Genomic DNA, 12,788 nt, shown 5'->3' on the forward strand with positions numbered 1-12,788 from the left:
GTATATTTAAGTTCACAATAAATTAGGACAGAAGGTGGGATACATACAACTTTCTTTTCAGTTCTTGAAAATACCAAGCTAAATCTACTAAAATGGCTTATTTCAACAAGTTTAAGAAAACATACCTCGGATTTCAATAAAAGAACAAGCCTTTCCCACAGTAGCAGTTAAGATGCTCCTGTCTTGAAAGTTAGAATTTTAAAAAATATTTATTGGCCCTCCCTGGTGGCACAGCAGGTTAAAACACAGCACTAAGAAGCTAAAGCCACTTCCGCATGACTTCGATCCCCACCCCAGGAGGTGACACAGGGCGTGGTAGACCTCTCCTGACCAGCCCGCTGCTCCCTCAGCAGTGTGCTTCGTTGATCTGCCTGTTCTGCTCCCCACTCTGACTCTGGTGAAGCCTCTCACCACCCCTGCACCTCTGGCCTGTACCCAGTTCTATATGAGTAAATAAATCTTAAAAATATATATATATATTGATTGATTGACTGATTGACAAAACTAGGGTATAGGCCAGAGGTGCAGTCTCCCAATTGTAGCTCAGGGATATTTAACAGAAACTGGTCAGTGTAATTGACTGATTGATTACACAAGTATCACTGATCAATCCATTCCTTTAGAAAACTGTCATATCCCTTTAGAAACTATTAACACCATTCAAATAAAAAGTTAAAAAAAAAAACCTGTTACCTCTTTAAATGTTCTAATTCTGTCCTTCAAAGGGCCTTCCTGATGGTACAGGGGTTAAATCTAAGCACCCCCTCCTCTTACTTAGCCAGAGAGCTACCCCACATCTGGCGCAGCAGACCTCTCCTGTCTCGCCCACTGCTCCCCTCAGCAGTGTATTTCAGTAGGTGTGTCTGTTCTGTGCCCCACTCTGTCTCTGGTGAACCCTCTCACCCCCTGCACCTCTGGCCTACACCCCAGTTTGTCGATCAATCAATATTTTTTTTAAATTCTAACTTTCAAGACAAGAACACTTTAATTGGTACTGTGGGAAGGCTTGTTCTTGATAACTTACTTAAAAGTTTCAAATACCTAAAGATGATTTTACCTTTTGAGGATCTTTTCATGATTTTAGAAAAAGAAAAAACTATTAAATATATACCTTCTTTCAATAAAAGTTTAACTTTTATATGTTTTGTTTTGAATTGAAACAGTATTTACAGGTGTTCTATAATCCCATTCAAAACTACCATGGCCAAAATATACATTTGGAACTTCATGCCAAAATATACTTACCTATAGACAATTTAATTTTTAGCAAATGTATTTTATCAATGATTAACATCTTTCCAGTCCACGGTTGTCTACAAATAATCTGTCAAAGCCATGCCTTACTTTCACATAAAAAACTATCATAAAAAATGGAATAGGAGCAAAACTGGGATGGGAAGAGCGCACGAGATTATGGTGATGGCACGTGGGCATATTGGTGGTGGGAAGTCCATGGGATTACAACCAAGATGAAAAAAAAAATGCACAAAATGAAGAACGACGTAAAATAAATAAATAAAAAAGGAAGTATGTTGGGGGTGGGAAGGGTCAAGAGGTAATAACACATAAAACAATGCTGGGAATTTTCTTGTAATTTCTGGTAAAACTAAGTGAATTAGTAGACGCTAGGGAGGCACTATACACCCACTAACGAAGTATTCATCAGAACCTTCCCCACATATGGCGCAGCAGACCTCTCCTGTCTCGCCCACTGCTCCCCTCAGCAGTGTATTTCAGTAGGTGTGTCTGTTCAGAGATTTCCTCTCTGGCCCAAGGAATTCTGCAATGACCCAAGGAGTAAACAATTCTTCCCATGACAGGGAATTCCCTGAATCTACAATCATGGGTCCCAAAACATTACTTCCCTTTTCTTTTGGGCTGGTATTTTATTATAAATCTGGACCCCAAGACCACACTCTACTAGAAGGTGCTGATATCTCTACCACAGTGTACTCTAACCTGAAATTTAGCAAGTTAAATCCTCATAACAAGTTAGTTTCCCCAAGTACATCACTCCAGGAAGCCTAAGATTCTGTTAACTGGTAATGGCAACCATGTACTGAAAATGTGCAATGTGCTGTGCCCAGGAATAAACACTTCCATATGCTAAGCAATTTTGGACTAAATTTCTTCAGGTATATTATCAGCACCCTCATTTGCAAATGAGATACTGAAATTACTTGCCCAAGGTGACAGAACTAGAGATTACCTACATTTTACATACTGGTTAAAATACAGCCCTCCATGGTGGGTTAAAGCACAGCACTAAGAAACTAAAGCCACTTCAGCGTAAGTGCGATCCCTGCCCTTCCTGGAGGTGACCCCATGGCGTGGCAGACCTCTCCTGACCAGCCTGCTGCTCCCCTTCGTTGATCAGCCTGTTCTGCTCCCCACTCTGTCTCTGGTGAAGCCTCTCACCGCCCCACACCACTGGCCTGTACCCCAGTTCTGTATGAATAAATTTTAAAAATCTAAAAAAAAAAAACTACTCTAACCCCTATATGTCTACAACATCTAGTAGAGTGCTGTCTAAAAAGTACTCCAATATCTGTTTAATAAATAAATGATGGGGTCCTCCCTGGTGGTGCAAAGGGTTAAATTGCAGTACTATGAAACTGTCTGTAGCCACTGCAGCACGAGTTCAATCCCTAGCCAGGGAGGTGACCCACATGTCGTGGCAGACCTCTCCTAACCCACCCACTGCTGCCCTCACCAGTGTATTTCGGTGGATCAACTTATTCTGCTCCCCACTCTGTCTCTGGTGAATGCTCTTACCTCACCCTTCATACCTCTGGCCTGTACCCCAGTTCTTGTATGCATAAATAAATACTTTTAATTTTAAAAAATGAATGATGGTACCATAACTAAATGGCACTTCTCTTATCCAGGAGGAGTTTTGAAATGTATGGGAGCATTAGAGATTATCATAATACGGGGCATGGGGGTGACTATCAATCATCATTTGTTGGATGGGGGCTAAAGAAAGGGAAGTTCCTATCCAAATTCCCAGCAGCACTATTGCAGAAACACTAAACATTAAGCTGGTTATTAAAAAAAAAATCCATGTACATGGTAAATTTAACTGTTAGTTTAATTCACAAATCACTTCCTATTCATTGATTAAATGATACATCCATCTCTTACTTAAAACAGTTTGTACCTACCTGGCATTCCATTTTCAAATATACAACCACCTCATTTTAGACCTAGAGCTAGGTCTCCATCTTTTATCCTGAATGTAGCCAAAACACCTTTCCTCTCTTGCCCATCTGACACTTTTTAAAATAAGCTAGTCAGTCACTGACATTCTCTGACTTTGGGGGCACATTCTCACACTTCCATATGTGCACAAGCTTCACTTAACCTCCCTCCACCAATACTCTCTTGTCACCTGGCTCCTTTCTGAACACACCAAATGTATAGCAGATTTGCACAGTGATAAAACGTCACAAGATTTCCCACTGGAAAAGAATTTTCATTGTCAAGAATACACTTTGAAATTTCTGCTGCAAAGAATTACTAGTGCCAGTAGGAAGCTTTAGACTGCCCTGGTCATTGCGCCATACTAATGATTTCCATTGTCTATAGGGAAAAAGATGATGACGACGAAATGGAAATTTAACAAGAATGAGTTTGTAACTAAAGTCATATAAAACCACATCCAAAATGTGAAAAATATTTACTCCTGCAGATAGGTTAAGAATATAAATAAGAACAAAACTTAACAGAGGAACTTATCAAATTCAAGTTCAAAAGGAAGACTGGCTACTTGGCACTGGTGGACTATGAAGAGATCTTTGGCAATGGTTTATTTTAGCATTCCATTTTGCTCTTTGGCCAAAGCAATTATTTCAGAGTTGTGAAAATAATCACAAAATCCAATCTGGGGGTTTCCTATCTTTTTAGATTGTAAGGACCAATGTAAATAGGATGTAATGTAAATAGGATGCTAAGATTAATTTGCCAAAAGATAAAAACAAGTATTTCCTGCCCAGTTTTAACAGTCAAATTACACTAAGCACCTAGCTCTCAGCATTGACTGGAGTCACAGCCTGAGTACTGTTTCTTTAGATTTTATCTGGTCCCTGCAAGATATACCAAAAGAGAAAAAGATCCGGGACTTTAGTGACACAACACAGAGTCTTGATCTTGAACACAATTTAAGACTTTCCCACTGCCAAAGAACTGTGATTTACCTGAGCACTTTCAGCTCACCTTACTGCTCATTATCTCCTCCACCTGAACTGTACATTGAATAGTTTCACCAAGGCTTATTAAAGCTCTGACCACCATGACCAAATCCAGTGAAACTGTCCTCCCAGAAAAAGTTCATCAGAGGTACCAACTCAAAGATTACACCAAGAAACTCACTTTCCTCTCTTAAAAGGCACTGTGTTAAATACTGTGCAGTAACCAGCAGGAACAACACACCAGCAGTCAGAAGACTGGGGAAGTTCTGCCAGGCTTAGACCAGTCACTGTATCCAAGGGTCTCCTGATAGACTGGTTCTTATAAAATGTACAGTATTTTCGCTTTATTTACAACTGGAAAGACATGGAAACAACCCAAATGCCCAAAAGTGGATGACTGGATTAAAAAGATGTGGTATATATACACAATGGAATATTACTCAGCAACCAAAAAAAAAAATAAAAATTAAACACATGTCTTTTGCAGTAAAATGGATAGAGCTGGAAAAGATCATGCTTAGTGAAATAAGCCAGAAAGGAAAGGAAAAATACCAGATGGTTTCACTCACAGCAGTGAACAACTATATACCAGAGACATTTTATGGGGTGGAGTGGGGAATGGGATCAAGAACAGTGGGGGGAGGGAAATGCACTGGACTATGGTGATATATCACACAGGTGATTTGGTGATGGGAAGCCCATGGGGATTACAACTGCGATAGAAAAAGGCACAAAATGATGTAAAAATAAACTATTTTTTAAAAAGTTATTCCAAAGAATGATCATTTTTATGGATCATTTAAATTAACTTAATTAACTTGATCTAAAAAAAATGATTAGCATTTTCATCTACCTTCTCTCAAAGACCTAGGAAGACAGGACAAATATGAAAGGCAACTGAGTCCTCCCAGTGATTAACTGTAGTTACTAAAAGGGATTCTGGTACAGATGACTTTACAAAGAATAAGTTTGGAAGGCCAAAACAAATTTGCTTCCCATCAACTCCACAATGATTCAATCTCAGTTACTTCAAGATGGCTTGTCAGGAGGGTAGAGGATAGATATAACTAACTACCCTTTGTAAGGGAACAAATAGAATCTAAGCTATTCTTCACCCTTCCTCGAATTCTTAGCCCCATGAAGTGGGTACAGTTAGACATGCTCCTCAGTTCCTTAGTAGGGGCATAAGGTATGTGGCTTCCAAACCCTCCAGGGGTTGTCCACTTCCAAACAACTGGTGGCAGTACAACAATGGCCCTGAGGTCTTCCTTTACGCTTGCCACCCTCCACATTCTCCACAAAATTATCTTCTCAAAAACTAGACTCACCTGTAACTTCTGACTCACTCTACTGCCTCTATCTTCCTTCTCCCTACACTTTCAGGATAAAAGCCCTGGTATGGAATGCTCTTCCTGCCCTACGATTTGGGTCCCATCAGCTGTGGCCATGCTAGCTGTCCTTCCAACTTCTCACAAGCGTTATTCCTTCTCCTGTCTCAGGCCACTGACATATGATGTTCCCTAGAACATTTTCACTTCCACAGCCCTACAGCCTCATCTAAGATGTCCGTTAAAAATTATATCCTCTAAAATATTCTTTCTGAACCTTCTGTAAAGGCAGGTCCCAGGTGAACTCTTTCATAACCCTTATCCCTTCAAAGCACATTTCACACTTCGATTATTTACTGAAATTCATCTCCTCTGTTTAAACTGTGTCTGTTTGTTAAACGCTGGTAACTGGCGATTAGCTGGCATACAGCTCAATACATAATAAGTCCTCATTACCTGTCTCCGACTTTATTTCCCACTTTATAATTTAAATCCCCAATTGGAATTTTAACTCTTCGGTAAATGAGTTTTTCTCATTTTCAGGCCTTCAAATCCTGTGGCTTTCTCTGTCTAGAAAAGTTCTTCCCATTTCTCTGCACTTCTTCAAATCCCACTGAATTGACACTCTTTATCTTTCCTAAAGGTACTTATTGATAGCACCAATTCATATATCTGTCTCTGCTCCAAACACTTAGAACTTTCTTTTTGATAACACATAACTTCACAGTACTTCAATGTGGGGTGGTGTGTGTATATGTGAGAGCGAGAGAGAGAACTTCTCTTTCCAACACTGGTACTAAATTGTAAGGCTGTTAACATTCCACTCCTCCCTTATCAGAGTAGTGCTAAGTACTGAATTCTTACTGAAATAGTTTCTTTTCCCCTAACAAGCCAGATTTTTTCCCTCTGAAAAGAGTATTAGTTTCCCTCTTATTCCACTGTTTCTTAGATGATTCAATTTGCCTTATGTGACTTAAGTTCCTTTTCAGGGATTTACTGCTTACCCTTCCCCCACTCTAATAAAAAATAACTTGAGTTCTCTGCCTTCTTTCCTGGGTCTACAAGGAAGGACCCTGAGTCTTTGGTGAGGGTCCCCTCCCTGCGGTGAGGGGTTCCCGACCCTTTGCACTGCCAATATCCTACTCACAAACGCAAACGCCCAGTGAAGGCTTTTGCGCTCGCTGTAATCTTACACATAACCCACATCCTAAACTGGGCCACTGTTACCGTTCATCCCCCTCAATCGCGGAGCGTGGGTTCGCTGTGACCCTACTGCCATCCAATGAGAAAGGTCCCAGACTCACTGTGCTTTTCCTTTCTGCCTCTGCGTACCCCCCAGGGCCCTTGCTGTCCCCTTCCTTCCTCTTCCTGAAGACACAGAACCTCGACCCAAGGTTGCGACGAAATACCAGACCAAGCGACCCAAGCCAGCTCCAACGCCACAGCCGCGGCGCCCGCCCCCATCCCTCCCAGGCGGCGACCGCAGCGCAAGCTTCGGCCTGGCCGGACTCCCCATCTGGGGCAGCCATCGCTCACTGACCCAGGAAGGTGTCAAACGAGGAAGCAGCAGCAGTACCAGGTACGGAGGCAGACAGCCTGGCAGGCGTTAACGGCTCAGCGCTCCATCCCTTCCCGACCCAAGCCCCGGCTTCACGGCTTCCTCGACCCCAGCGCCCACGGAACAAGTCACGTGCCAGCCGGAGCAGTCAGCTGACCCAGGCGCGCGCCGCTCCGCCTACGCGCGCGCCACTGCGCAGCCGCAGCCGCTGTCGCCGCCGCCGCCGCCGCCGCGACCTCCGAAGAGGGGCGGAGCTGGGAAACTCCCGGAGACCCGGGAGTCGAGGCTGGAGGCCGCCGCGGCTGCGGGATGCGGGCTTCCGCTTCTGCCCGTGTCCAGGCTGGGCAAGGGCCGCCCTGGGTGGACGTCACGGCCGCCTTCCCTGACGTTATCCCACTTCGGATTTCTACGTATCAGAATTTGTCGGCAGCCCCTGCACAGGCTCCTTGACACTCGGGGTTTCTTCAACCACTCCTGTCATCCAAGTCTTAAAAGTTTACTCAGCTCATTTCATATTTTCCGTCCAGCCCACGGAAAGTCAATTCCGTGAGCGTTAGTGGAGCATTCACGGTGCACGAGGCAGTTTTGCTCATTTTGTTTGATCATGCCCCAGAGCAAAGCGGTGCTCGTCACGAGAGCATGTTATCTAATTCAGGGGCAGGTGAAGCGTGTGATAAACAACAGGAAGAATTGAAATCACATTAGATGATGGGGAACCACGGAGGGTTTCAGGACAAAGGCATGCACAAGAATAGCCTATTCTTGGAGGTCTTGGAAGGGAGAACAAGCCACTCTTATAAACCCCGCATATTTCATTGGTTTGGAAAGTGGGTGGTATTCTATTTTAGAACAGTTTTAGAAACAATAGAGAGCTTTGTGGTTTTCTAATTGAACCCTTTTAGATTTCTAGATTTCTAGATGAGGAAAGTCAAAACCCAGAGGTCACAGCTTTTTAGCACAAGAGTAACTAGACATGTCTGCTTTTAAATACTGGCTGGGCTGCACAACTTAAAGGACTTTGGCCTTTAAACTTCAGCTTCTTCATCTGTCAAATGTGGTCATAGTACATACCTTGTAGAGGTATTGTGAGGATTAGGTGAAGTACGTATAGGAACCATCAGTAAGTGCCACCATCATTAATATATATTATAGGATCCAGGTTTCCTTACCTGTCCTTTTCTGCTGTTGTTTTACACAAATTAACCATGGAGTTTCCTAGTTCTTCAGTATTGGCAGAAAGTAACAAACAACCAAACTACCCCAAAATGACATTTTTCACCAATTTTGGATTAAGTTCAGGCAATTCTGACAATCGGTTCTGTTTAACACAGCTTTGGAAACTCATCAGGAATTCCAACTGCTTTACCTGGCATTATATAATGGGTCTAAAGACAATTTTGGGGGTTAGATTCATGTTATCCAATAAAACCCTCTTTAATGATGGAAATGTTCTGTATCACCCATATGGTACCTCTGAAAAAAAATTAGCTTCCTGTGGCTACTGACCACTTGAAATGTGTCTAGTATAACTGAAGAAATAAATTTAAAATTTTAATTAAAATTCAAGTAGCCACATAAAGCTAGTGGCAGGCAACACTTTGGAAAGTGCAAACTTAGGGTCTGCATTTGAAACAGAATTCTTAATTTTTAAACTCAAGTGAGCCTACCTCTGACCATATTTTCCAATTATCTGTAACATTGTTAAACAGAGAATTAAGCAGCCTCAATAAATGTTACTTCTAGTTATTATTAGGACTAACATATCTTTTTTTTAAAATCTAGCATATGTGTTTACTATAAGCAAGGCATGATTGCTTTCTAATTGTTTCAAATAGACTAGCTAGAGAACTTAATTTACTACACACACTTAATATTTAAGTGTGTATAATAAGCTTGCTACACCTTGTTCTCCATTTCCAACTTTCTGATCATTCCCATCTGCAGCACCTTATATGAAGCTGTCGGCAGCCACTGCAGCATGAGTTCTATGCCTTGCCAGGGAAGTCACCATATGGCACAGCAGACCTCTCCTGACCCGCGGGCTGCTCCCCTCAGCAGTGTGTTTAGTGGATCTGTCTGTTCTGCTCCCCATTCTTTCTCTGGTGAATCCTCTTAACTGCCACCACCACCCCGCTCCCTTCACCTCTGGCCTGTAACTCTTGTGTGCATAAATAAATAAATCTTTAAAAAAAAATCACTGAGAAAAGTACATGAAGATTTTTCTTCTTAACACTTTTTTCAAAGAAAAGAGATAGTGGTTTTAATTAAAGTGGAAAAAGTATTTGAAACTAGTAGTGCAATCGTAATCAAAATCAATTTTACCCACCTCTAATATTAAAAATATCTTGAGAGTTGGTCTTCCTCTTCAGAAATGTTATATGTAGGAAAACACCTTGATAAACTAATGGGGCAAAAGATAAACTGAGAGCTTCCACTGAAAACAAAGAAACCATAGATATAACTAGCTTCCCATGTAGATTAAGGAACAAACTAATGGAGCAGAAAATAAACAGAGTCTGGGCAAATGGAGAAAGAGCAAAAACAAAGATATAATAAACTAGTTTCCTATAAAGATTGAAAGGAACAAAAATTAGACTAAGGAGGTGTGGATGAAGGCATAGGGGAGTGAAAGAAAGGGAAAAGAGAAAAAAGAAAGCAACGTAACAAATTTGTAAAACTAGCAGTTTTAGAACTCCATTGGAGGCTGTTTCAATTGCTGAGATTAAATCCTTTGCCATCTGCTCAGATCTTTAACAGTCCAAACTCAAATGCATGTGTACTTTTTTGTTTTTGTTAGCAGAAGATGTCTTATCCAAGCTACATTATATAAAGAACTCAGACAAACTGACTAAAACAATTCTAAAACCCTAAAAGTCAAATGGGCAAACACACAAACTATTAAAAAAAGAAGAAGAAATATGGCCCTCCCTGTTGGCGCAGCGGGTTAAAGCATAGCACTGAGAAGCTAAAGCCAGGTCCACATGAGTTCGATTCCTGCCTGCCCCGGAGGTGACCACATAGCGTGGCAGATCTCTCCTGACCCACCCACGAGTCCCCTCAGCAGTGTACTTCGTGGATCTGCCTGTTCTGCTCCCCACTCTGTCTCTGGTGAAGCCTCTCGCCACCCCTGAACCTCTGGCCTGTACCCCAGTTCTGTATGTATAAATAAATAAATCTTTAAAAAAAAGAAGAAGAAGACGAAGAAGAAATACTACAGACTAAAAAACATGGAAAAATAGTCACTTTTACTAGTGTTCAAAATACAAATAACATAAATGTAAACAATATGTAAAAATAAATATGAATAAGAACTTGTATTAGTAAAGAGAGAGTATATACATTACAGCCAGTTCTAGCGAGATTGTGGTAAGAAGGATTCTCTTTCACTGCTAGTGGAAATGTAAATTCGTATAGTTTTTATGGTCAGCAGTTTGATTTAGGGATCTAAAGGCTTTGAATGCTCATTCTGTTTCTCCCACATTAAGGTGGAAATAATTCAAAAGATAGGCAAAAGATTATCAAAAACATATTCCTTGCATTATGACACCTGTTTTCATCATCAAGATTTATTAAGGATTTAATTGGAGATGAAGTTTTGGCAATGGCTTGAAGTTCATATCTTGAATAGTCAGAGTTTAATGTTCACAGTTAATAATTAAAATACATTAGCCCTCCCTGGTGGCACTTAGTGGGTTAAAGCACAGCACTAAGAAGCTCAAGCCACTTCAGCATGAGTTCGATCCCCCGCCTGCCCCGAAGGTGACCACATGGCCTGGCAGTCCTCTCCTGACCTGCCCGCTGCTCCCCTCAGCAATGTACTTCGTCCATCTGCCTGTTCTGCTCCCCACTCTGCCTCCGGTGAATCTTCTCACTGCCCCTGCACCTCTGGTCTGTACCCTAGTTCTGTATGCATAAATAAATAAATCTTTAAAATTAATAAATAAAATTAAAAATTATATATATTGTGGCCCTCCCTGGTGGTACAACTGATTACAGCACAGCACTATGAAGCTCTTCTTAGCTACTACAGCATGAGTTCGATCCCTGGTCAAGGAGATGACCCATAAGGCACAGCAGACCTCTTCTGTCTCTTCTGCTGCTCCCCTCAGCAGTATATTTCAGAAGATCTGCCTGTTCTGCTCCCCACTCTCACCCCCCCATACCTTTGGCCTGTACTCCAGTTCTTGCATGCATAAATAAATAAATAAATCTTATATATGTATACATATACATATGTATATATATAAATATTTTATGTATATACACATGTGTGTGTATATATATGTATGTATCTATATATGTATGTATATAGATAGATAGATAGATAGATAGATAGATAGATAGATACATATATATTCCTGTTTTCAGGCACGCACACACAAAGCCTGAATCATAGGCTCAGGCACAGATAACACTTGTGTCTCACCTTTCCCAGGGCAAGGAGTCAAGGATATCCATGCTCCCGAGGCTGACAGAAAGGGGGTGTATCCCCTGTCTCCATCCCATTCTCTGCTACTGACCAGGGTCATCGCTCAGTTTCCTTAATCATATATAACATAACCATATATATTATAACCATATATAACAGTTTCTGAAGCACTTTGTTTTGCATTATTATATGCTTTGATTATATTAACTCATTTAATCCTCACAACAAACTGCTGAGAAAATTAATTTTTATTCTTTACTTTATATAGGAGGAAGCTGAGGTGTGATTGTGTAATTTACTAACTAGTAAGTAGTATGTCTGAGTTCTGAATATAGGCTGTTTGGGTCCTGAGTTCAACCTCTGCTACATAAATCCTCTCCTGGAACTGTCTCTTAAACACATTCCTCTTATACTCTGAATTCCCCTGGCACTCATGGCATTTAGCTAATTTCACTCACCTTACATTTGATGAACTTTACTAAGACCACCTTTAACTCCAAGTCTTAAATATGCATTGTACACTTGTCAGCATTTGACAGCTGATAGCTAAATAGAGTTCACAACTAAAGGATAGGTCAGGTTTTCAAATATTTAATGACAGAGGGAAAGAAAGCGGTTATCTGAATAATTAAACTTGTCAGTTCCTTTCTTTTGTTCCTTGTATTATTGGGCCCTGTACTAATACAAATCATCATCTTTGTTATCACTTTGTAAATGTTAGGAAACCTTTTGGGGAACAGCCAACAAATGTTCATAAAAATAGCAAGAAAATATTATATTTAAATAGTTCTGCCCCCCCCACACACACACGTTCAAGATTTTCCCCCCTTTGTTACTACTTTATAATTTGTTCACTAGGGTTTCATTTTTTAAGTATTTATTTATTTGTGTGTAAAAGACCTGGGGTGCAGGCCAAAGGCGGGGGTGGTGGTGTGGGGGAGCTGTGAATTCACCAGAGAGAGAGAGAGTGGGAAGCAGAACAGTCAGATCTATTGAAGTACACCACTGAGGGGAGCAGTGGACAGGTCAGGAGAGGTCTGCCGTGCCATGTGGGTCACTTTTAGGTGGGGATCGAACTCATGCTGAAGTGGCTTTAGCGTCTTAGCACTGCGCTTTAACCCACTGCACCACCAGGGAGGGCCCTCAATCGGGTTTTAAATAACATAATGTGATTTTTTTTACAACTAGTGCTCTTTACTAAGAAGTAGCTGCCCATTTAATGTTCATCTTATTTATTTATATGCTCTAAAGCAGCATAAGAGTTCACATTTGGTAATTTCAGT

At 41.1% G+C, this 12,788-nt stretch overlaps 1 protein-coding gene across 2 annotated transcripts in view; it reads right to left on the reverse strand.

Moving 5' to 3' along the window:
• ATP6V1C1 (ATPase, H+ transporting, lysosomal 42kDa, V1 subunit C1) overlaps nucleotides 1-7,220 on the reverse strand; it is a 36,652-nt gene extending 29,432 nt beyond the window's left edge. Inside the window, exon 1 of one of the 2 annotated variants that reach the window (XM_012723053.1) lies at nucleotides 7,095-7,220. The gene's annotated coding sequence lies outside the window, so the exon portion shown is untranslated. Of the gene's footprint in view, nucleotides 1-7,058 lie in introns of both variants that reach the window. The other variant, XM_012723052.1, reaches the window with a different exon arrangement.
• Nucleotides 7,221-12,788: the final 5,568 nt, after the last annotated feature.

This window comes from Condylura cristata, unplaced genomic scaffold (assembly GCF_000260355.1).
Source record: "Condylura cristata isolate star-nosed mole 26May11 unplaced genomic scaffold, ConCri1.0 scaffold00009, whole genome shotgun sequence".
Classification (NCBI taxonomy): Eukaryota; Metazoa; Chordata; class Mammalia; order Eulipotyphla; family Talpidae; genus Condylura; species Condylura cristata.